At 40.8% G+C, this 25943-nt stretch overlaps 1 protein-coding gene across 6 annotated transcripts in view; it reads right to left on the minus strand.

Annotated features, from left to right (window-relative positions):
* The window catches only part of Antp (homeotic protein antennapedia), a 395272-nt gene that overhangs the window by 257329 nt on the left and 112000 nt on the right, over nucleotides 1-25943 (minus strand). The window contains exon 1 of one of the 6 annotated variants that reach the window (XM_072303371.1): nucleotides 10529-11028. The exons of the other annotated variants lie outside the window; for them this stretch is intronic. The gene's annotated coding sequence lies outside the window, so the exon portion shown is untranslated. Of the gene's footprint in view, nucleotides 1-10528; nucleotides 11029-25943 lie in introns of those variants that run through there. 6 annotated transcript variants of the gene reach the window in all.

The following is a 25943-nucleotide window of genomic DNA, read 5'->3' on the forward strand; positions in this document are numbered from 1 at the left end:
TGAGAAAACGTAACCAGGAAATCCCCTTTCTGCACTCAGAGCTTCCACTCATGTCAAAAATCGTACCTTTGCTGGGAAACTGTTAGTGCTGATTGAAAATTTGACTAATTTTCCTTACGATTACACGCAGAAATCAGCAAAATTTTGTACAGAAATCACCCCGTCTTATGCTCGTAATATATAGAGCTGTTTGAGGTAATTCGCAACCTTGGGATGAAGTTACGTCCCTTCGTCCGGAAAATTGCGTATTTCCGACTTTCAAAGAGCGTTACTCGAAAATAACGCCGCAGACCTCTAAATCGAATTAAATCGAGCCTGAACCCCTCGGGGAAACAAACCTAGCCTTAAAGCAAAGGCAAGAGACGCTGTTGTGTTGACACAGAAATTAAACGTGTTTGTAATGAGCGAACAAGTTTCCACACTTATCAGGCGAATTAGCATTTTTATCACCGACGTGACGCGACGCGACGTCGGGTCGAGGCGAGAGCGAGCCGAACCCGGCTCACTTTGAGGTTAGGTTCGATTCAGCCGTGCGCGGTGTTCCCTTCTCACACTGCACCGCCCGTGACAATACAATGGCCAGCAGTCAGCCCCCCCTCCCCCCGCAGTTCCTTTCTGTAGCGGTCTTCGGGTCGTCCCAAGGGCCTGCCAATTCGCGGGATGCACTAAACACTTGATTCAATTGCAAATTGAGAAGTGTGAGGATTGACCCGTCGCCGCGCCGTGGCCAGGAACTAGAATGCAACTCCTGGTGCACACGGGATACGCTATACTTTGCCTCAGATGCGAGCTGCTCCTTTTTAGTTTTTTTTTCTTTTTTTTTTTTTTTTTTTTTGTGGGAGAACGGGTTATGGTACTCCGCAAATACTATTCTAAACTGCACACATCAAAAGTGTAGGCAAAAAAATGTGTTCTCTTTCCTCATTACTTTTGTAAGGTAAGATTTTTACGTTAATTGTTTCAAGTCACTGTCATGTGCTGTGATTTTCTAAGAAGTTAAGCGATAAAATGTCTCTTTTGCTCTTGATTTTCAGCAAGTTTTTCAGGATCGACATAGTTAACGTTTTAAATAATGCTGGAAAAAATACTCATGAGGCAATCAACAAAACCATGTAAGCTCGCCGAGGCTCCTTCAAAAAGTTGACCAGGCAAAAAGCATCTCTTAAGTGCACGAATCGTTATTGCTCGAAGCCTGCACCCCAACGGAGGAGCTAGAATTCTAGTTCCCCCGGTGTGTTGCAGGCTTCGAGCGATAATTATTCGTGCCCCTGAGAGGTGATTATTGCCCAGGGCCGGATTTACTAACTTGCCGCCCATGGGCCGCCTGCATTTTGCCGCCCTCTTATCATTCGTTTTGAAACATCGATAAAACCATTAAGTGAACGTGCCAAAGGGAGAGGGGTGCATTAGACGCGTTCATTCTTGTTGGACACATTATTTGCGAAAACCCTGTCAACACTACTAGCAAAAATTCACAAAACTTTGCGCGAAAGTTAAGCTCCGTATACCTATCTCTGTGTGGACGAGGCCTTCCATTTGAAGAAATGAACGAAAAAATCATGAAAGAACAAACATAAATGTGATTTAGTAATTTTAACTTCCGCCGCTGCGCCGCTGCGCCGCGCTGACCGCAATGGGTTTGGCGCAATTCGTAAAGTACCTATTCCTACAGTATTGTAGGCGCTTTGCGTTTCACGCTGACCGCTGTTGACCGCACTGTGTTTGACGCAATGCGTGAAGTATTCATGCAGTCTCGTAGGCGCTATGCGTTTCGCGCAGACCGCACTGCATTTTACGCAATGCGTGAAGTATTCATGCAGTCTTGTAGGCGCTGATATGTGTTACATGCCGACCGCCGCGCCAAAGGGTTTCTCCTGTTCATCTCAAGTTCTCGTCATCATTGCTCGCGCCGCGCCGTTCCAGGCCAAATTGCGTGTTTGGTTTCTCTCTTAACTCGACTAATTAAAGGTGCTGTCTCTTGTATCACCGAAAGATGAAAAAATTAGAAATTACTGTACTCTCTGGAAATGAGAGATTTTGTTACCTTTTCTCGTTTGTAATTTTTTTTCTGAATCTGATTTTTTTATACCTATATTTAAACAAATTGCAAAATTTGCCGCCCCCTAAATTTCCCGCCATGGGCCGCAGCCCATGTGGTCATCCCCGAGATCCGGCCCTGTTATTGCCTAAACAAATATTCGAGGAAGCTTTGGCGAGCTAAAACCGTTACCTTTCCTCATGATTTAACAGATAAGTTAGATTGCATTTTGCGAAAAGGAACCACCAGTATTCCAATGTGTCTAAGATTTTGCGACTTTTTTTACCTTGCAAATATAAACTGATCTAAACAAGTTTTATCTTCACTCCCAACAAACCATAGATTCTATTCGACAATTATCATAGCAGATTTAACTTTTTGCTAGGTCTCGTAATTTTATTACAAGGAATGTAAGTTGCACAATCTTAGCAATAATGTAATGACCTTCGTACCTTTTTGCAAAATGCAGTCCAGTTTTCAAACTATTTTGCTCCTTAACCAGGACTTTGGTCGTCGAAAGCGGCAACAATGATGTTTAAACGCTGCGAGTAATAATTCCATGTAGTTCGTATGTTGCTCGTTCGTTGCTCGGATGACAACTTGACTGACAGTTTTACTTGGGCCAGACAAACGCTGCCGGAATATTACTCGCTCCGAGCCTCCGTCCTCCCACTCTCGGCCGACCCAATGGCTGGCGCAAAAAATAAGCCCGAGGCACACCACTCAGGAGCTCCACTCCCAGGCCGGTATTCCACGTGCGTCGGATGGCCGCCGCCGTCTGCGAGTTGCGAGTGCGAGTGCAAATGCCCGGCGCAATTGGTATGGCCGTTGGATCCGAGCTGTAATTAAAACTTTACGGGTGAGCTTAAGCTCCGACTCGCTTTTCTCAGTAGGCCAAGAACGGCTCTTGACGCTTTGCGCCGACCGTGGAGAGATGAGGCGGGAAATGGGTTATATTCTTGTGCTACGAGTGAACTGGATGTAGATATAGGGACATAGACACTGGAGCATAGGCAAAGGATGGCCATCGGAGGATGACCTCAGGTTGGCTCGGCAAATCTTAGGATTTATGGAGCTTTTGGTATATAAAAATTTAAAAAAAAAAAATGGCACACGTTGCATGCAGTAGGCTGATTATTGAAATTGATAGACAGAGCTTTAGACAAATAAGACAAAAAGTATATGGAGAGATCCTTTCGATGGAATCGGGTGTTTGCAATGGACAAAGGAAGAAGGTAGACTAACTAACGGCAACCCATGAGAGACCCTAAAGTTAGTCCATCATGTTTTCCCTTAGTCTGTGGAAACCATCAGTTTCAACCAATGGGATCGCTCCATACTTCCCATGTCTTTTTTGTCTATCGCTTTGTCTATCAATTTCAATAATAAGCCCGCTGATTGACTCAGCCATCTTATAGGCTCATTAGCTGTCAGGCTTTGTAGAGCACTTAGTGTAAAAAAATGGCGGAAGTTGCGTGCAGATGCTTCAAAAACAGCTCCGTGAAAATGCAGATAAAATTTACTCAAATCACGTTTGTAGATGTACTCAGTTCTGGGATCAAAATTTGTGCATGAAATGTGAAAAAGTATATAGTTTTAACTTGAACTTCTGCGATTCCAAGATTGATAACAGGTGTAGCAGGTGGAAAATGTCAAACATTGGCAAAACCCCCTTTCGTAAAAAAAATTAGACAAGAACATGAGCATGCAACTAGCCGAGGTATAGTAATCAGTGCAAACTCTTTGACTGCTATTACCTAACTAAACTCAGTTTAATTTTGAAGATATTTTAACGTTTAAATGTTAACCTTACTTTTTTTTCTATCCATCGTAATAGTACCCGGTATCATTCCTAGGTGACTCATCGATCATCACACAGTGAAATTAACCGCCAAGCGGCACAATTCGGCAACAGGGGCTTAAAAGCTAGCCGGCTTGAGCTGGAAGTCAAAGACGAATTAAAAGAGTCAAAGGCTGAGTTCCCATGAGCGTAGAGCGGGAGACGTCAGCATCGTTGCCAAGAGTGGCAAAAAAATACAACAACATCCATCAGGATCGTACGTTGATTGGTGAGTCTCGGCAACAGGGGTCGTCGGAACATGGAGACCTAAAGAACCATGATTGACTTATGTCACCTGACGTCAAGCTAATGTCACCGGCCTCATCTGCTGAACTATATACTCGGATTTTCCCCGGATCGCCGCTCTGTCTCCAACAGCGAACAATGCATCATTTACATTTCCTCCTGGCTCTTATTACGTTTATTATGACTTGGGGCTGGTAAGTGAACCCTCCCATCCGAGCCAGGCTCCTGCACGGCTTTCGTCATGTTCTAATTCATTTTATTCGCGAGGAAAGCTCGGAAGCCAAATTCAGATCAATGCGTGCACTGAGAAAAATATTTGTGTTCTTGTGTTACTTTTGGTTGATATAGGAAGTAAAATACAACCAATCCTAATTTTGTATTGATTTTGGTACCGTTTGCGGTGAATTTAGCGCAGAAAACAACGGATAAACTGCGAAACCATAGTCAACCGAGGGCTTGGGTTTTATTTTGTATTTTACTTATTTCCATATTCATCGGACTTTTGTGTTGAGATTTCTCTCTGCGCTTGCACTGAAAGAAAGTGGTAACATTTTTTTATTAAAATTGAAGTAAAATTCTGCTTAATTTAAACAAATTGTAATTGAGCTAAAAAAAAATTTTCTTATCATACTTAGAAAAGTTGTTCGGAGTCAAGGATTTTTCTTTTTGTCCTGGTATATACAACCGAAGGCGCAGTCCTCTGGCCAAAGAACATACCAGTCGAATTCACCCGTTTGTATAAGCGAGGTTTTTTTTCTCTCAATGCATTCTTTTTCATCTAAAAATTCTGTAAATTTGTATGCAAAGGTCAGTTTGGGATACGTCGCGAAAAAATATTATATATACATTGTAAGAAAATAAAACGGCATTTCAAATAAAATTGCTAGAATCCAAATTTCAAAAAGATAGCCGAGCGCGCTAAAATGATCAACGTTTTTGAACTATGACCAGCGCTCGACGAGCATTCTTGGTCAATACACAACACAAGACACCGCAATCCATGTGCATACTCACGCTGCCGTGCTAATGAAAAACGCCTTATGAGCATTCGAGAGTTGCCAAATCTTCTCCAATATAATATTTATCTTTAAGGAGAGTTATAAATATTTTCCTCTTGAAATTTTCAGATATTTTAGATGTGACCGTAAATAATATTCTCTGAAAATTTGGAGGGAAATTATGCACAGATTTCCCTGAAAATTCGTAATTCATCCAAGGGAATTTCACAACGCTTGAAGACTCACACGGCGTTCTTCCTCAACACGGCAGCATGTGACACTAGTTTAGTGACTGACCCTGACTCAAAAGATTTTTCGGGCAGATAAATCAACTTTTGGACGTGCTCCGGCTCCAGAGAGCCACAGTCGGGTAACTTGTCATACCGCTCTTAAAAAATCACAGTTTTAATCCATTCTTGCGGAGAAGGGTGATAAAACCTCGGTTATCTGACAACACCGCTGGATAGCTAAAAGCCCTCTTGTCAGTGCCCCCTCACTCAAGCTGACGACAATTTACGAAAGTGAGGAAAGGCCCTTGTTTTTGTTTCTGTTGTGTCTTGTCGTCGCCCTCTCAACAATTCAACCTCTCGGGTTCGGTTCCCACCCATTATTTCGAAGTTGAAGCGCCTACCCTGTTCCCATACAATTTTCCAAGAAATATAACGAAAAATGAAAACTGGCAACCTTGTTTTGAACCAAATACTCTCGAAATATGAATTTATTTAGTGGTGTTGAATGTTTTTTTTTGTTGTTATTTTCTTGGAGCTGCACTTATTAATTTCATATTCTCAGAAAACTTAACATTGAACCGTCTTGGGTTAATCTGAGCAGTGCCCGAGGCTGAAGTTGCCATATTGACTTGAACAATTCGATTTTTCCAAAAATATATCATGATAATTTTCCTTGAAAATTTGTCTGATTTTCACGTAAGATCCGAAGAAAAATTAGTACAATTTTCAGTTATAAATTTCCAAAATTATCGCACTAAAAATTCACTTTGCACGAGAAAATTCGGCATAATTGAAATGAAGTTACGCTCCTTCGTGAGGAAAAAGACGAAATTTGATGAGGGAGAAAAGTGGTCCGCCAAAAAATCGCGCTAATAGGTACGATTGCTCTGCAAATCATCAGGGGAATTCACACTAACGCAAAACGGAAAGAGAGACAAAAATGATAATGCGAATAATATCTTGTAGGTACGAGCGAATAACAAATTAATTCCTGTTCCCCTTTCAACAGTCACCCTGCCGCCCGACGAGTTTACTTTTTGATCTGCCTTCACTAAAATAATTTTAATTTCTTTCTTTTCCAGCCGATCGCAGGCTCTCATAGAGCAGCGATAAATCAAACGCGGACCCCACAAGATTTATGATATTATTATAAGGAGAGAAGGTCGCCTGATGGATTCTGGGTAGAGTATAATAACATGCAAGTCTCCTCTTCGGCCCGCATGCTCTGCTCATCCACGCAAAAACCACTCAACTCCAATGTAAAACACGCGTAGGTGAGCGATTCTCGCTTAGCACTTGCTGCCAGAGAAACCCCGGGGCTCCTCTCCCCCCCCCCCTCCTTGTGCTCCGTTTGAATGAGAGTCCTCATCTCTCAGTGGTAATCCCGTTTTTATTTCATTTTTTATTTTTAATTTTAATTAGATGTAGTGAGGATCCGCGCGATTATTCTCCCGATCTGGAATCGCTCTGACCTGCTTTCGATCGCTTGCAGGTGAGAGGGATGGTCCAAGACGCAAGATGCGAATGCAAGACCGCCCAACTCCCAACTGGAGGGCAGAGCCGGTGGTGGAGTCGGTAAGTTTTTGCCTGGCAATCGAAATTTCGAGTGTGACCCATATTTTAGCGAGAACACGGGAAAAATCAGATAAGAATATCAATAATTTGATGATAAATGCCGAACTAAAATGGAGAATGAGTCAGTTAAGCTGGTCGCAGAATCGTTTTTTGATGATTGATTCTTTTAGATCAGCTAAAAGTAATAAGATCCGTCGTCCAAGTGTCCAAATAACCTTTCTACGTCCACTGTTAACCGAGATATCACGTTTGGAAGTTAGAACTCAGGTCTACTCCCAAGGTAGATGACGTCATAATCCGAATTTTTCAAAGCGCGATATCTTGGTTAACATTAAAAGTAGGAAGTTGCAGTTTGGACGGAACTAAATATTAATAGCCAATCTATAGGGATCGAGATGAGAGTACGATTCTGTGACCAGCCGCAACTGAACCAATAGCAACAGTGTGCTAAGTCTGTTTGCCACAGTGAAAAATATGAAATGTCAAAATAAGTTAGTTAGAAGATATATCTATTGAATATCTATTATGTATATATAATCAAATATTTGTCAACTTTAACCAACTAACTAACTTAAGTCAAGTTTCCAAGTTGATTGATATTTTACTTTAACTATCCTGGACGCTCAAAATAATCACATGTATAACATTCTGATCTTATAAACATGAAATTGGTCAACCGAATAATAATTTTCATCAATAAAATTAATTTAACAAAAGCAGGAAGGTTTCTTTTTTCTCATTCCAAATTACAAGTGATTTAAATGTAGGTAACCGCAAATGGAGGTCTCACATTTCCCTGTTGAGATATAATACAAATAAGTTGAGGCAGTAAAAATCATATGTTTACACCTCAAACGTACGTTTATCTCTTGAGAAAGCATGAATGGTAGCCGAAGGCTTACCAATCATGGTTGGTTGCAATTAGGTCAGCCAATCAAAAGGCTCGGTTTTGCATAATGAAACGCGTTACTTTATAATTTCACTTTATAATGTCACTTCATTGGTCATTCAAGGTGTCCCATACAGCGCTTGCACAAAAAGTAGGAAGAGAATAAATAAATTCGATACTTTATGAAAAAAATTATGCGTAATTATTGACTTAGTGAGACTAGATCACTCCTAAGTGCAGTAATTCTGAAGCACACTGCATTTTGTGAGTAATACGGAGGGGTCATAAATTTTTAATCGACGGTTGCACTATGCACTCTTCCAATTTTTACCCCGGCTAATGGGTGTCATTATGAAATAATACGCCGACGTGCAGAATAATTACATAGTGTTTGCACACCGTAAATGCTACTTATTAAAATAATGACCACTAAATGAATTACGCGACGGCAGCCGCTGCGGGAACCATTTCCTAAAGTAATAAAGCGATTAAGTGATTCTTTTCGCGTCATTAAAATCACTTAGCAAAAGCTCAGGTGCAGAACACACACGTAAGCCCCTTGGGAGGTGATACTAGTTTAAAGCCTCTGTGGCACAGTATTACGTGCTTATTCGGGACAATGCATTTTTTGGATTTTTAAAACGTACCCTTTTTTGAGGCATGATTTTGCAATTTTGATCAGTTTTTTCTTTTTGGCAAAATAGTTTACCTAAATTATTTTGACATTTTTAGGGGAAAACTTTGAGACTCTTAGTTTTTACAAAAGCTACTAGCATAGATTTAAGTCTTTCAGCATCTAGGACCCATGCACAATTAATTCATGCCATGGAGAGTCATGTGAACGTGCTCCAACAGGGAATTGCCGGCAGCATATTCTCTGTCAACAATATTTTTTGAATATATTATTTGAGACTATAAAGAATTCCTTGTCATCGTGATTAAGAGGCAATCAAACAGCACGGTTATTAAAACCTTCCCCGGTCAAGTTAATGAAAACTTTACATGCAACTGTTAACATGCACTTAAAAATTAACGTTTTATCTTCAATTTTTTGTTATTCAGACATTTTCATTGTAATTGCAAAAGACCGACAAACAAATTCTACAGTAAAATCCTCTCGTGAAATGAATATTATCATGTTTTCATCATATATTTTGTTAAGCTGTTAGCATACCAGTGATAAATGTACGTAGACACTATGGCCAAAAATACAAACATTGAGAAAAGAACTGACGGATTCCAGTCCTTGTGCCCGATGACGATGGAAAAAAAAAAAAAAGAAAGAAAAAAAAAAAAACATTTGTCATTATTTGGATAATTTCCTGGGTAAACTGTAGTTTTTAAAGTCCAGCGCGAAAACACATGCAGTAAAAATACTTGAGATGACTTTCGCCAAATTATGCATATCGATGGTAAAACTGCAGAAATGGGTATCTCGGTTTGCTGCGTTGCACTCTTCCTGTCATATTTTATTGTCCACATTGAAAACTACCAAACGTCATTTCTTGAATACTTTGGTGATTTTCTTCTCAATGTGAAGTGAAAATTCAAGGCATTGTTTACGTTTGGTCTCCTTTTAAAAAGTAAAATAGGAGCGGAGATTTTGAAACACCGCAACCGAGACACGCTTTTGTATAGTTTCACCGTCACTGTCGATATCTCCTGTTAATGTGGGCGAGTCGCATCAATAGATTTCAAAAAGAAAAGAACATAAAAGTTTACTTAAATAATTATAAATTGACCTGGATATTAATGGGGCTTCTTCAGCATGGCAAACATATGTGCATGTTTCCTTACCTGAAACAAAAAATACAACTCATTTAGACATGTTACAGAATCAGTAACAACGAAACATGTAATTAATGAATGGTACAAAACACAGAGTGAGATACTTGTATGCGAATGTTTGATGAAGAAGGACATAAAAGTATTTGATCTGAGACTGTCTGAAGACTGGAAGCGGGAAGTAGAGTATACGCTGTATTTGAAGGACTTTGAACCACATTACATTTTGGAGGTTTCACAGATTCATTCAGTCCTCAAAAATTTGGATCAAAATAATTTATTTACCCCTATGTCAACATTCTTAAAATTCTTAGTCTTAGATTTGTATTTGTATTTCATTTTCGATTGTATTCTCTAGAAAAGGAAGATGCCGCAGGTGAAAAAGAGGTATACTGTCACGCCGGAAAAATACAATTGCAATCCAATTATTTGTGTTTTCATTGAAACTAAAAATCCATGCAGCCAACATTTTTTTGTCAGATAAATTATTAATTTTTTAAAGCAGAGGAAACGGTATGAACAAATTTAAATTTGGAATTTGGTCCCAGAACTTTATGGAACATTTATGATTAAATAGAGAGATCATGTTGTTGATGTATGACGCAGTGTCTGTGTTTCCTTAGTCTTCGAGTCGGGCCTTATCCTGTCTTCTCTTATCCTTTTGGAGTCTTTTTTAATTTCAGATGTTCCATATTTTCTCTTTGTATGTGTTGGCAATGTCTCTGATTGGGAATATGTCCCCAAAAATGTTTATTTCTCAAGAGAATAGATTTTAATTCCGTTTTCAATGCATGCATAATAAATACGAAGATCGATGCGGAGGTATGCGCAGAGACATGATCATTCAAAAAAAGTTAAGATTTGATAGATATCATTGAGCAGATGGATTACTGAGGCTTCAAATTCAAGCTAAAAGCTCACACTCACCAGAATAAAATATACTCGAGCTCGGCTCCGTTTTAAGCAATCAAATGTAACTAAATTTCTCTCAACGCTGATTTGCACTTATCACATACAGAGAAAAAGCCTTTTGAGTCGGGGATGGTTTGGGAGACAATCACGAAAAAGGGGAATTCACACGAATTTATTAAATTTATTACGCATTTTACGGCTTTTATGCATTCTCATGAAAATAATTTGGATGTATTCTGAAGCACAAAATACTTGGGGATTGTAAGTTTAACTCATCGAGGAAGATATGATAAACTCCTTAAAACTAAAATCACGTGGGCAAAATTTTCACATGATAAACACACGCACAAAAAGAGAGAGAAAAAAGCGCGATTGCGCGTAGAGCAAATCAAGTGATACTACTAAGGGAAAAACAAACAATTAATAAACACAACGGTGAAACAAAAAAAGTGGTTGACGTAAGGACAAAACACGACGTACAACCGCGATTGCCGGCATCCACGTTAATTATGACATGTGATTAAAGTCACATGCAAAGGGACGAGCGTAGCAAAATAAAAGCTGGGAATTAAACGTAAGAGAAAAAACAAAAATAAATAAAACAAAACGCACCAGCCCATTCGCTGCACCGTCTCCCTCCTTCCCCCGAGCCCCCTGTCGGCCATCCCCTCTTTTTTCGTGACTCAATCGGCCGTCGCTGAGAGAACTCGCCTGCCTCTGCGGAAGCGGCTGATTCATCACTATTTGCGGTCTGCCGCGCTCTTGACTCGGATCGCGGCCTCCAGGTAGCGCCACTGTGTTGGGCTTGGTCCGAGAATAATTCTGCCGTGCTAAGGAAAAACGTATGTGCCTTCAGACGTAACGCAATTTTTCGGCATTTTAGACCCCCCCCCCCCTTGTGACGCTTTTGCGACAAAGGTCAACGGATGGGATCCGTTGACATATCAGAACAAAATGGTGTAACGCTCTCCTCAAACCCCCCTCTCCCAGTGCGTTACGTAATTATTAGGGATGGTCTCTTATTTGAATTTTATATTTATATTTAATCATGCATTTATTACACTAGGGTCAGAGGATTCGGATTTCAATAAGTCCGTTTCCCGGTAAAATGAAGTTTACATCAAAGTTTGGCTTTCCTAATTCGAAGTTTTTCAATTTTCCACCAGCTGAATCCAATTTATGCGTGCAAGCCTTCGGCTTTGAATGAAAAACGCTGTATCGCATGATTCTTTTTTTTTTCGGAGGGGAGATATTAAAATTTTCAATTTTTTTTTTGCTGAATTCTGCATGCATTTTTTGGCTCATAATCGTAACATAATAAAATTGACCCCTCGCCCCCCCATACTTTTTTTTGACGTTTTAAGATGATCAATAAGTACCGCAACTGAAAAAATGTAAATTATCACATGAAAGACTCATGCTTAAAAAGAGAACAAAACCATTGATAGAGTCAGCAGGGTGCCTGCGAGAACGTCCCCTACAATAGTTGTGTTGCCCTAAAGAAGGAGGCCGTATGAGCCATCAGGCGTGCCAAACGCCGTTGAAAAATCAAGAGTTTTCATGAAATTTTCTGAATATTTCTCTTCAAATATTTCAGCGGATTTTGTTCGTAATTTGATCTAAAAAGTCAGCAAATTCCATCACTAAATATTCATACCCTTCCTAAAAAATAATTATTTTCTAAGAGAGAATTTGACAACATTCTAATGCTCATTGGACGTTTTTACCTACCACGGCAGTATGGATTTAGGAGCAAGGATGGGACAGGGGGTGAAGAGGGGGGTTGACTGTGACCACTGGTCGCGGCACAAGAATCAACACACGCGCAGATTCTAATCGCTTCATCGGATATCCCTTATCATCCCTGATCAAACCGCCCGGGAATATGTGCACCGCGGCGATTAACATAATTTATTCTTCACCATATCCGCTCCGGTAAAAAAATCGGCTGGCCCTCACTGGCTCTTACTATCCGCAGTAGATTCCTCTCCATTTTTCAGATAGCTAGGGAGCTAATTTTTAGTTTGTTCTTGAATTAATGAGGGATCGGACAGTCAAATTATTTCCGCTTTGATTTCTTTCGTTTTCTAGCGTGTGTATTTTTCCAGGATATTTAGCCGGAACGTAACCAAGATCAGATGAAGAAAATAAGCTGGTGTATTGGGGTATGGGAAACCAGCTCTGAATCTGCCTTCCTTAGGAAGAATACCGTATGAGCATTCGAGAGTTGCAAAATTTTCCCGGATAAAACATGTATTTCTAATGAAAATTATGCGTATTTTTCCTTGAAATTGTCAGAAATTTTAGATGAAATTGCGAACAAAATTGTCTGAAAAATTTAAAGAAACATATTCACAATTTGTCCAGTAATTTTGGTTCTCATTGACAAGAATATGGAAACGGCTGAAGGCTCTTACGGTGTTCTTCCTTAGCACGACAGTGATCAGATTAGCGATCCTAGTAAAATTTTGTCATGGTTGACCCTCTCATGAATGATATGTGAGAATATAAACACTTGTTCTCAATGACGGGGACTGCGAGTCACATGATTCTCATAAAATGTAGAAATTTTAGGGTTTTCCTTCTCAATTTGACCCAGTTTCAGCGCAAATAGCATGACTAAGTGGGACTAAAAACATTCAAGAAATTTCATGACATTCCATAATACTCACAGAAAAATAGGATAGTCGTCACAAGGAGCCGCTAATTGTGGTGACTATCCCGTATTTCGTGAAATTTCACGCGAAATAATGTCATGAAAGTTTCAATCTCCGGTCATGCCCCTGTAGCCCACCCGAAAGACGCTACCGTTCTTTTCTGATTCAGATACACCCTGGGTCAAGCAAACAGGGATAAATAAAGGGAATCACGGTGTGCCCTATAGATTCCTCCCCGATCGTAGAGCAGAGCAGAGTTGTCGCGGCGTCGGTCTTACCTTTCACGAATTCCCGAAACATTCCTCGGTGGCGAGTGGCAAGTGGCACGGACCAGGCCTTTGTTTCCTGGACAATGCCCACGAATAATTAGCAGCGGCCGCAGCTCCGATCCGGGCGCTTTTTTAATATTTCCGACTCCTACTCCGAGCCGGAGCGAAAATAATCGAATTAGAGATTCGAAATTCGAGGCACGTCGGGATGCCTGCGCCGCGAACGTGCCTCAATTCGACCGCCCTTGCCGCGCCGCACCGCCAAAACCCCGAAAACCCCCGAAATATCCCAGAGTTTCGGGACGGGTTGGCAACGTTGCATTTCGAGTCTGGAACGATTCGCGGCCCGGTGATGCAACCGAATTTTTGACCTCCTCCCGTGTCCTGCCCGGCGCGTAATACGTAGGAAGAACGCCGTATGAGCCTTCAGACGTTGCCATATTTCCTTCAATCAAAAAAAATTCACTGAAAAAATTGTGAATATTTTTTGTCGAATTTTTCACAAAATTTTGCGAGCACATTGATCTGAAATATCAAAAAATTTGAAGGAAAAATATGTATGACGTTTCTAAAAAAATCCATGTTTTATCCGAGGAAATTTGGCAACTCTGGACTCCTCATACGACGTTTTTCCTTAGTACGCGGACGCGTGGGTCGTTTTCCCGCTTGTTTCGGGTGTTCCGAAAGCGAATCTCGTACGGGCTGGCCAACGATGATGGAGAACGGGCTGACCCGCTGAAACTGGTTTCGCTGACCCACATCGTAGTGGGTAATTTTTGGTTGAGAACGCGTTTTGGCCGGGAAGGTTGCGTACTCCGATGGCGCGAGGATGAAAAATTGGGATTAGAAAAAAGTATAAAGACTGGTGTTGCGACCAACAGGATCGCTTTATTTTCAGTTGGTCTATCTATTTGTCTATCAATTTCAATAATCAGCCCGCAGCCTGCACGGAGAAAAAAACCTCGTGCGTGGGAGCCGAAGTTTAGGTCATATGGACCTCTGAAGTTTTTGGATTGAGCATCTGATCACTCTAGGTCTAGCTGTCGAGGTCCGGATCACACATCTGAGACTTCAGTTCTTACATCTGAAGTACTTCAGTTTTTCGGATGTAAGAACTGAAGTTTCAGATGTATGATCCAAACCTCAGCAGCAGGACCTAAAGTGTTCAGATGCTCAGTCCGAAAACTTCAGAGATCCATATGACCTAAACTTCGCTCCCACGCACGAAGTTTTTTTCTCCGTGTGGATATAGAGGGACTCTAATGAAGCTCGCCGATCTTCAAATTCGCGTCGTTTTTACAATGTGCGAGTCCAGAAGCAAATTTTCGCGGTGGATAGGATGGATTGTGTGAATTAGATGAAATCGTTGACATCGGTACCATTAGTGGCACGACAGACCCATCCATTTGTACGAGCCAATGACAGAGCTTCCTGCCAGATTCACCAAGTTCATTGTATTGTGCAAGGCTCGGATTGAATCCCAAGGATGTCCTGGGGATGCGCAACTTATGCCAGCAATACGCTAGGTGGATCCTGAAAACGCGCGGGTTCGCGAAAAAAACGGATTTCCATGATCTATCGGATCCAACGCGAAAATTCACCTACTGGTCCGTCATCACCTCCGTTTTTGACACGAGTTGAGTAGCAGTGTCTCATAATGTAAATCAACGAGTGCCTACACGGGCGCAGACATGTCCCGGGGACCACACAGAGATAGACGCGCGAGAGGACGGTGCAAATATTTCCATCACGTGACCTGCAGGAACGTGCAGCTCATTGGTAAATGAGCCCCCCTCTCGCCCCCCGCGAGCCCGGTAATTATTTAGTCCCCCCGGACCCGGCTCATAGCTCATTCCGCGCAGGTCAGTTCGAGAAAAGAAAATTTAGCCCGGCTGACCGGAATGCCTAAACGACCTGGTCGCATTGACCTTCGGCTTCTGGATGGTTCCTCCGGCCCGCTGCGTTTTTTCGGTGGTCATATTTGATAATGCGTGTGGTGACATCACTGGCGAGGCGTGAATGATCGATTATCGATATTTCCCCTTTTGAACCTGTGGTAAACAATCGATTATAATATGTTCATTGCAGACACTTTGTTTATCAATATTTTTACATAGGTTTAAATGGCAGATCAATTTATGTATCGCAAAGCACGCCACGCCACTGTGACATGCATCACCAAAAAATCAGCCGAGTCGATTTTTTCAACAGGGGACGTAAGTCTAGTGGGACATTGATAAATTAGCTGATGAAAGTAATTATATCATGTTTTCATATTGAGGATACGTTTCGGCAAATCGTCGTTTTTCTCACGAAAGAACGTAACTCCATCTCAAGGTTGCCAAATATTCCCGCGCAAAGTGCACTAACCAGGAGAATTTTGAGAATTTCAATGATTTTTCTTCTGATTTTATGCAAAAATCAGACAAATTTTCACCGAAAATTGCGCAAATTCTTGTAAACAATTGAATTTGTTGAATCAATTTGGCAACCTAGGAAGAAAGTTACGTTTCTTCATCCGGGAGAGGACGGATTAACTCTTGTATTGATTGAGACAAAACTCCAGATGAGAGGCGATTCAAAACAATTCAGACAAATTAGAGTCATTTTTGAAGTCAATTTAAAGAACGTTACGTCAAATGAACCTCCCAAAAAATGAGCTCCAATAACAAGAATTTTCATGCAGTCAGAGTTTTACTGTATTGAGTACTTTGCAAAATGCTGTCTCGTTAGTGTAAAAAAAAGTACAGAAAAAAAATTAGAATTATAACTTCCATCCCAGTTGCGTAGAAGAGTGTGAACTGTCTGAGAGAATGCATTTAAAAATTTCAAATCAAACCAAAGTTGGGACCGTTTGAAGTTCAAAAACGTAGTTTAGAGAAAGAGCGACTTAAAACTTAAATTATTCACATTCGAAGGAAAATATTAATCAAGCAATTTTGAAGCAACGCGATCAAGATACGTACTCCATCGGTCATCTTCACTCGGATGCCCTGACAACGCTGGAGGCTTGTTTTGGGCGAGCCAAGACAGAGCTAAACAACCGGAACCGGACGAGACCACCCAGTCATAAAATATGAGCCGCCATTCTGGCAGAAGGTTAATTATCAACGCCTTGTCAGTAGGTTATGAATTACGAAAAAATAAAATTGCACTCTTAGAAAACGTATAACCCCTAGGGGCTAGCGGTTTTTTACGCATCTTTCCTCAGCTAACGGAATCTTCCACGCAATATTTTAGCGAGAATAGTTAAACGGACAAATTTACCATTAGAAATAGCTCGCGTGATACTAAATATAATTTTGAAAAAAAAGGAAACAGTATCAATAAAAGATAAATCTCTTGATAATGCCCGGGGGTCCATCTTACCGTACGTCATTGATGGGCTGAATTACGCAGCCATACTGAGAAAATGCACCCATGATCTCTGTTCACTTATTATACGTATACATATACGTATTCCTTTTCATTTCTGAGCCCTCACCACCTTAAAACGGTGATTCATAATGGTGCAAAAAAAAATACTTAATTATTTGTTGGAAATTTTATTTAATCCGAGAGGTATAGTCATATTTGAGTCATAATAAAAATCATCGCACAGGAGCAGAGATAGCGTTTGTCCGCCATACCTAGAAGATGACAAAAATAATTCACGGATTACTTCGTGAAAAAAAATTGATGAGTTCCTCGTAAAAAAGAATACATAAAACGTGGATTTGGAACATAGGAACAAATTTTGTCCCTCTAGTAATTAAATATGCCCGAATATCATGATTCTGATCGGTCACAAAGCTCGGGAACCGACCGCAAAAGCCATGGTTGGGTTAAGTTAGGTCACGCAACTAAACTAACTCAACGGCAATGATGGAAGTATCACTCGAATTGAAGGCGCCTAATCCTGAATTTGTACTAACCATTTCTACAGCCTCAATCAATAGAACTTTTAAGGCTCTTTATCTGTTTTGGCACATTTTAGGTATAGCAATGCTGCAAAAACCCACGTATAGATAGTTTGGTGTTGCCACATTTCCTCTGATTTCTACAGATTTTCCGAGAAACGTGTATAATTTTCCGCCGAAAACTATCCTCTGATGCCAAGACGGACAAAAATCGATCGAAAAGGAGCCGAGATACGTACGCGTAAACGTGTGAAAAAATTCGCCTTCACTTGAGAATATAGGCAAAACGTGCTCCTCTTTCTCAAAAAATTGACCCGAGACAGCATTCACCTTGTATACCCTGTGATGCCTTAATATGATACATCATATTAAGGCATCACAGGGTACATTGTTTGTAACTTTACTTACAAGCTGAATTGAAATAATACATATTGTGTGTATGCGATGATGACGTCGCAACCACTGTGACTAAAATTACCCTCAGTATCACCGCTCACCGCAGTAGATCACCGCACCCATTAGAACAAGAAAATGTAATTTTCAAATTCTCATTGGAGCATGTTTTGCATTATACATTTGCATTTCGTTACAAATTGACCGATTTTTAGAAATTTGGCAACATCGTATAATCCATAATCGGGTTTTTGCATCACGACTGCCTGTGGTGTACTAGGGATAAGAGCTTAAATAGTTCCGGTGTTCGAAATTGTAGAAATAGCGTGTAGGAATTCCGGATCGAAACGCCTTCAATTCGAGTGATACCTCCAGCTTCGCCGGGGAGTTAGTTTAGATGCGTGACCTAACTTAACCCGACTGACTTCGTTACGATCGGTTCCCGAGCTTTGTGACCGATCAGAATCATGAGGCATATTAAATTACTGCAATATAAATTTGTTTCAATGTTCCGAAATTGATTTTAATGTATTCTCTCTACGAGAAAACTCATAAAGTTATTTTTCTCGAAGTTCTCCGTGAATGTTTGTCACTCTGCAGGTTTGGAAGGTGAATGCTGTCTCGGGTCAAATTTTTGAGAAGAGGAGCACGTTTTGCCTATATTCTCAAGTGAAGGCGAATTTTTTCACACGTTTACGCGTACGTATCTCGGCTCCTTTTCGATCGATTTTTGTCCGTCTTGACATCAGAGGATAGTTTTCGGCGGAAAATTATACACGTTTCTCGGAAAATCTGTAGAAATCAGAGGAAATGTGGCAACACCAAACTATCTATACGTGGGTTTTTGCAGCATTGCTATACCTAAAATGTGCCAAAACAGATAAAGAGCCTTAAAAGTTCTATTGATTGAGGCTGTAGAAATGGTTAGTGCAAATTCAGGATTGGGCGCCTTCAATTCGGGTGATACTTCCAGCTCTGTCGTTGAGTTAGTTTAGTTGCGTGACCTAACTTAACCCAACCATGGCTTTTGCGGTCGGTTCCCGAGCTTTGTGACCGATCAGAATCATGATATTCGGGCATATTTAATTACTAGAGGGACAAAATTTGTTCCTATGTTCCAAATCCACGTTTTATGTATTCTTTTTTACGAGGAACTCATCAATTTCTTTTTCACGAAGTAATCTGTGAATTATTTTGTCACCTTCTGGGTTTGGCAGACAAACGCCATCTCTGCTCCTGTGCGATGAATTTTTCGGAAACTTGGTATCATTAGATACTTTTGAAAGGAAAACTCGAATTTTTGGTCAAATTTCCAAAATTTCTAGATTAAATATGGCGAAATTGGCTCTACATGGCTATATTGCCTCTTCCAAAGTATCTATCTTTGCAATCAAAATATGCAATTACTTTCTAACCATTTTCAGAACAAATTTACCCTCAGCTAATATATACCTTTTACTTTAAGACACTTATATTGCCGTGCTAAGAAAGGACGTCGTATGGCCCTCCAGACTTTGCCATATCTCTTTCGATGAAAAACGAATTGATTGATAAAATTGGAACAGTTTTCTTCAAATTTGTCAGACGACTTTGCTTGTATTTTGATCTAAAATACCTGAGAATTCATGGGAAAAGATAGAACACTTTCTTCGAAAATACATATTCCATTATTCAGAAGTTTGGCAACCCTCGAATGTTAATACCTACGGCGTTTCTCCTTAGCACGGTGGTATTCAAGTATTGTTTTTGCAATTCCTTTTCTTTAACTGATTTGAAAGAAGAAGAAAAAAAAAACTGTGGGTATTAATTTGAAAGCACTATCGCAGCTTTCATAACACGCATTTTAGGGAAAAATAACTTAAGACGCTTTACGCTATTTCACGAAACAAAATGCCTGAATTTCTAATACGCCTCTCCCTTCAGCATTTCTTATGAACTAGACGGAGATCGGCAAACATCCGTCAGACCCTCAGTGAGGAGCAACGTCCCAGTAGACCTCTTTCGTCGCTCCTCTGACAAAAAGGCATATCTTTATCTCCACATGAGCCCTGAAAAGCATATAATTACGGGGGGAACAGGGCTCACCCGGAAATAGAGATACGCCCTTATGTTAGAGAAACGACGATTTGAGACTTCACTTAGCAGCTGGATGCCTCGGCGTTTTCACGCCCATTCCTAGTTGGATCCAGCTGTTTGACATGTGCCGCTCTCATTGACCCTTGGCGGTGGCAAAATTTTGCTCTATTCCACTTCATTGGCTCAATTGGCTGCAAAGAAGAGAGGAAAGTTCAGAGAAATTGCGGGGAACCTCTCTGTCTATGCCTTTCTGAGTGCATTTATAATGGGTTCAACAAGATCTGTACATTTAGCTCAGTGTGACCTACGACTTGACTTACAATCCTTTACCGAGAGTAAAGATCCATAAAAAGTGGGAACTAAAATAAATGGTTCCCTTTATTTCTAGATCTGTACAAAATTTTACCTCAAAATGGTTATTTGGGCATATTGCGCAAAGACTTTTCATCACCTAGATTTTATGATTTTTAAAAATTATATCCATCAAAATGACGAGTTTCTGCATCCAATGTGCATACGTATTTAAAATATCTGATAGCCAAGTTAAACGTCCATAGTTCCAACTCAAAATTTTATAAAATGTTTGGCAGCATAGAATTTTTAAATAATCATTCCGAAAATCCATTCCAAAGATCGTAAAAGATAACTTTCCCGAAAAATGCACTATTTGGGGACACAGCAGCCGTACTGCAAGACTCACCTCAATTCTTGGGTTTGCCGTTCAACGCTATCACGTATGCAGTACCATAATCTCCCGAGCTGTAATATTTGCACCCAGAGCTCCCACACATTTCAACACGAAGGCGCCTTCAATTTTTGGAACGCAACGCGGACATCCCAGGAGCACGAATAGTCGCATCAAAATTTTACTATAATAAAACATAGGGCGCCTTCAATTCGCTCGTCTTATGATCACGGAGCATGTTAGTCATAGCACTGTTCATCACATAAGAGTGGCGTTGCCAGTTTTCGACAATCTGGCCCCACGAAATCTTGTGTTATAAACCGATTTGACAAGAAAATCACCTGCTCGGAAGAAAGGTGCATAGTTTTGTAAACGGATCTCCATGAATAGTTGCAAACCATATCCATTGCATGTAACAGCTTTTAAAATACTGTAATTTCCGTGAAACTATAATTGATATGAATGCAATTTTTTCCGCAAAGCATAAGCAGGAACATAATCGCTAGATCTGTGTGCGCGGAGGAGTGACAGAAAAAAAGCTGCAACCCTTCACTCCCTAGAGTACTCCACAATGTTGGCACTCTATGATTCAATCCGTTAAGTTGTATGTCTTATTGGCTGCGGAGCAACAAGTTAAGCAGTTTGTTTGACAAACGAGCATTCGTTTTGTAAATTATCGCACAAGATGCTCAACATGTAGCTAAACAGCCAACAGACAAGTTCCCTGTTCTGTTCGAATGAAAATGTTGCATTGCCACCAGCACCGGAATAATAGTGAATGTTCCTTAGTCGGGTCCAAAAGAAGAAAAACATTGCGCAAAGTGGCAACGTTGCGAAGGATTCGACACCTGTAAATGTCGTAAATAAGCGTCGGCGCGCGCGATGAGCGGCAAATAAAACTGCAATTCTAAACCAATAAAAAGGATCTCTCGGCGGGGAAAAAAATCAAAAGCATCACTAATAGAGCATAAATTAAGGGAATGACCCGCGCGGCGCACGGGGGCCCCCCGTCCCTCCCCGGCCGCGAGAGGGTTTATATTTCTGTTTAGTTTCTCCTCCCATTAAACAAAAATTATTATCGCGCCGACGACACAGGAGTTAAGTGGGTCAGGAGTTGGAGACTGGTCGCTAGTCACCAGTTTCCCGCCACTCGCGGCTCAGTGGAACCCGGCTCCCGATTCGCTGGATAACCCAAGTAGCATTTTTCAACGGAAAAATCGCGATATTTTGAAATTAAGTTGAGGGTTTTTTACAATTTTTTGGCGATAAAATCGCAAAATTATCAACTTCTGAGCGATTATCCTCAATCTTGTTGCAATTTATCTCTGTGAAATCGCATTCGATAAAATCGAAATTTTATCTCAATTTATAACAATTTTTTGGTAGATGGTATTTCGAGTGATAGCCGTCGATAAATTCGTGATTTTATTGCAAATTCATCAGATGAAATCGCAATTTTTTATCCCATATTATTGCAATAAATAGACGTCGATAAAATTCGATTGCAACTTATCGCAATCACTACTTAATGGGAACCAGCGTCTCTGGGGAAAATAAGGCCTGCTTTAAGTAGAAATATTTTTGAATATGCTGAGAGGAAATTTCTAGTACGAAAAGATTCTTACGTCCAGAACAAAGGCACTTATTTCAAGGTGAAATGTGCTCAACCCAATCGATTTCATTCTTCAAATAAGACGAAGCCATCTCAACGGGACATTTAACTCAATTTTTCTCTAATGCAGTGCAAATTAAATTGAAGTAAACACTTAATTGAAGTAAAAGTATGACTAGCCGCCAAAAAAAAGTTTTTTTTGAATGAAGAAAATAGATGATAAACAAGAAGAAATTTACTAGTATCAAGCAGAGACATGCTCTAGCCAAGCTATATTTTATTTTATTCCTTAAAAGGAAATCTTTTTGGTGGTAAATACAACTGCCTTTTTTCCCCCAGAGTATTTTTTTAAGTAAAATTCATACCTACTCTAGAACTCGGGTCCGTAACGACGAGCTATTCGTAGCTTTACATATTAAAGTTTCGCACTGGAAAAATGAGATGAAAGGGGAGCAGACGAATACACACTCAGTAAAATATTAATTTTCCTTAAAAAAAAAATACGATAATTATAGGAAAGCCTCGATGGCTGTACAGCTTTTCTAGTACTTTCAATTTTGTTTCTTTTTATTTTGATTCAAGTTTGGACCGTGGTTTTTGTACTTTTCCCCTTGCGCGATGGAGAGAAGACTTTGGCGCGCGGGATTCAGACGAAGGTCACAGCGCCCATTAGATCGTATCGCGAGTTCCCTCCTCTGGCGCTATCTCGCGGAGAGTCAAGTGAACTACGTTTTTAAGGGTCTCCCAAATTGTTGCGTGCGTGTGCCAGAGGAGTCTTGAATGGTAGCGCCGCGAGTTGAATGCTCCACATTGATCAAGATTTTAATGAATTCAAGTCAACACGAGACTCTTTCTCCAAAGGCCCTTTTTATATTTTTCTTTATTGATAAATTTACAGATCAACAGAAACGCTGTTGTTATGGTGTGAACAAATGCACCCGTGTCTCCTTTCACGGCATTTTTTCTTATTTTTATTTTTTTCCCCTTTTATTGAGTGAAGACTTCCTGATTTTTACGCGAGCCCCGGAAATCTTGGGGTAATATAGATAAAAGGGCTCAAGTTGAAATCGAGATCCACCCTTAACTTAGAGAAATGGGGAAGTTGTTGGAGTAGAATATAGGAATGGAGATACGTTCTTTCATCTGGGAAACGATGATTCTCCATCCGTTCTTCTAACAGCTCGGTCGAATTAAGTACTGCAGGCTGATTATCGAAATTGATACACAAAACGCTTGATACACAAAGAGGGCAAACAGAAAATGGTTCATAGGGGTGTTTCTTCTGGACTAAAGGGTATCTCGTGTGTTGCCTTTTTAGTGTTAGTCTATTACCTCAACGGGTTGGTTATTGAAATTGATAGACAAAGCGATAGACAAAGACGAACATACTGAAAATATAGCGATCCTTTTATTTAGTGGAAGCGGGTGGTTGCAGACAAGAGCAGCACTGACAAGTAAGCAATCCACGAGAGACCTACAGTTAGTCTATCATTTTACCCCTTAGTCTATGACAACCACCCGTTCCAACCAATAGGATCGCTCCATGTTCTCTATGTCTTTTTTCTCAACCTTTTCGTCTACAAATTTCAATAACCAGCCAGTAGTTGCCCATTGCGACATCAATCAATCGCGATATCGATTGATTTTCCATTTAAACCTAGGGAGAAGGATCGATTATCAGAGTATTCGCAACGAACACCTTAACAATCGATTATTTACCATAGCTTCAAATGGAGGAAATATCGATAATCGATCGTCCACAGCCTCACCACTGCCAAATTTGAATTGCCAAAACGCAGCGAGGTACAATTTCTCACGATATCTGGACTGAATCCTGGCTTTTGAATACGGGAGCGGTTGGAAAAGGCGCGGTGCCCGTGGATTGAAACCGAGAGGACGGGAGGGGTCCGGGAGGTGAATAGTAATAGGATAGCCGGGATCGTATACATTACTGCAATAAAAATGCAGACAGCAATTGGACGTATTTCTGCCAAACGGAACTAAGTGCATTGAGACATGATCCCTGAGACCCATAAGAATACGTGCAATACAGGGCTCACGTCATAATGCACTTAGTTCCGTTCGGCAGAAACGCGTCCAATTGGTTACTTAACCGCTGTTCCCGAAGGTCAATAGCTCGCTGAGGTCTTAGGCAAGATTAAAGGCAGCTGATCCTTATCGTGAGCCGACTCGGTAAGTAGGATCGTGAGACTGTCTCCGCGGTCGTCCGTTAGTCCTTACGCTCCGTGGACCGTTTTTTTAAGGACGACCTCTCCTCGGCCGAGGCCGTCGCGACCGTAGGAGCTTTTCCTGGTATTTGAGGGGTAAGTGGCGCGACTGCGGCGAAAATTGGAAACTTGCGATTGGAGGACAGAAATTTTCCTGCCAAAAAAAAATCTGAAAAAGTTCAAAGTTTCCAAATGGGATTGTCACTAAAAAGCGTATTGCGCATCTGATGCTTCTCTAGCTATTTGCAGTGTTTTCAAGTTTCTCTTCTGCGAAATTGCGAAAAGATTTTAAGGAAAATCTGCTGCTTGGAAGCATCAGATGCATCTCTACTAAAATGTATTTAGCAGATTAGTATTGTCAATCTACTTTAATAGTTTTGCTCATTAGAGACTAGGATGTTCATAGAGCTCTTTCCTCTGGTTACTCCTGAAATGGGTCAAGTGGCGTGACCGCGGCGAAAATTGGAAACTTGCGACCGGAGGACAGACAATTTTCTGCTAAAAAAAATTGAAAAGTTCAAAAGCTTGTTCTAATGGTGAATTTGCACTGAAAAATTGTATTGCTGCGTCTGAAACTGCTACTTTAGCTGATTTTGCAGTGTTATTCATATTTTTCTCAAATCAAGAGAAAGCAAAATTAATTTTTTAACTTTGAAAAAATAGAGGTTTCCGCTTGTTCATTTCTTGCATTAAACTTGAAAATGTTTAAAGCAGAGATAAGAATTATCGAGAAAACTTCATTATCTTACTGAACAAATAATAATGAAAAGCTAATTTTTCTTTTCAAGTTCGTAAATTTATCTCCTAAAATTTTATGCGGCTCGGGTTAGGGCAAAACCTTAGTCCATGACTCGTCTGGGTTCATAATTTCGGGAGAAATCCTCTGAGTTAAAAAAAAAAATGAAGAGTGAATCATTAGATAGAAGAGGAGACGTATGTCAGTACCTTCGTTGAATGTTATGAATGAACAAACAAGAAGAAAAACGAAAGAGATAGCGTAAAAATAAACTCCCGCAAGGAAAAACCTATAAGGAAGCGACGAGCGCACAGTTTGGGGCTCCCTGGCGGTGGTGAGTTACGACCTCATAAAGTACTGCTATCTGTCGTGGAAACGCTTCAACTACGTATCCCGGGATTCTTGGCATGCGTCGTTTATACGGAGCCGTAAAGCATCGATCCAGTCACACAGAACCGCGCCGCCCCCTCCTCCACCCCTCCCCTCAGACCCGCAACCCCGGCAGCCGGCTCACCGGAGAGCGCGGAGGAGGAAACAGCGCCATAAAAATATTGTGCATAAATGTGACATCACTTGAGGGAATAAAAGAAACCGGGAAAATTATTGCGAGCGCGCGCGAATACCACTTTATTTTATCTATTATCGCCTCTTATGAGCGTGTTACCGCTTTTTGTATAACCTCTCAATTTTCAGCGCCGAGCTTCATTTCGAGCTCCGTGTCGCGTCCTCTCCGAACAGCTCCCCTCGATGTTTACACTGTTATCGCCGCCTCCACGCCCCCCTTGCCCCTCCGCCTCCCCCGCCTCACCTGGCTCCGAGCGCAGGGAAATTGGCTGTGATTGAAAGCTCGCCACCGTAGACGCTTTGATACGGGT

This window comes from Bemisia tabaci, chromosome 8 (assembly GCF_918797505.1).
Source record: "Bemisia tabaci chromosome 8, PGI_BMITA_v3".
Taxonomy (NCBI): domain Eukaryota; kingdom Metazoa; phylum Arthropoda; class Insecta; order Hemiptera; family Aleyrodidae; genus Bemisia; species Bemisia tabaci.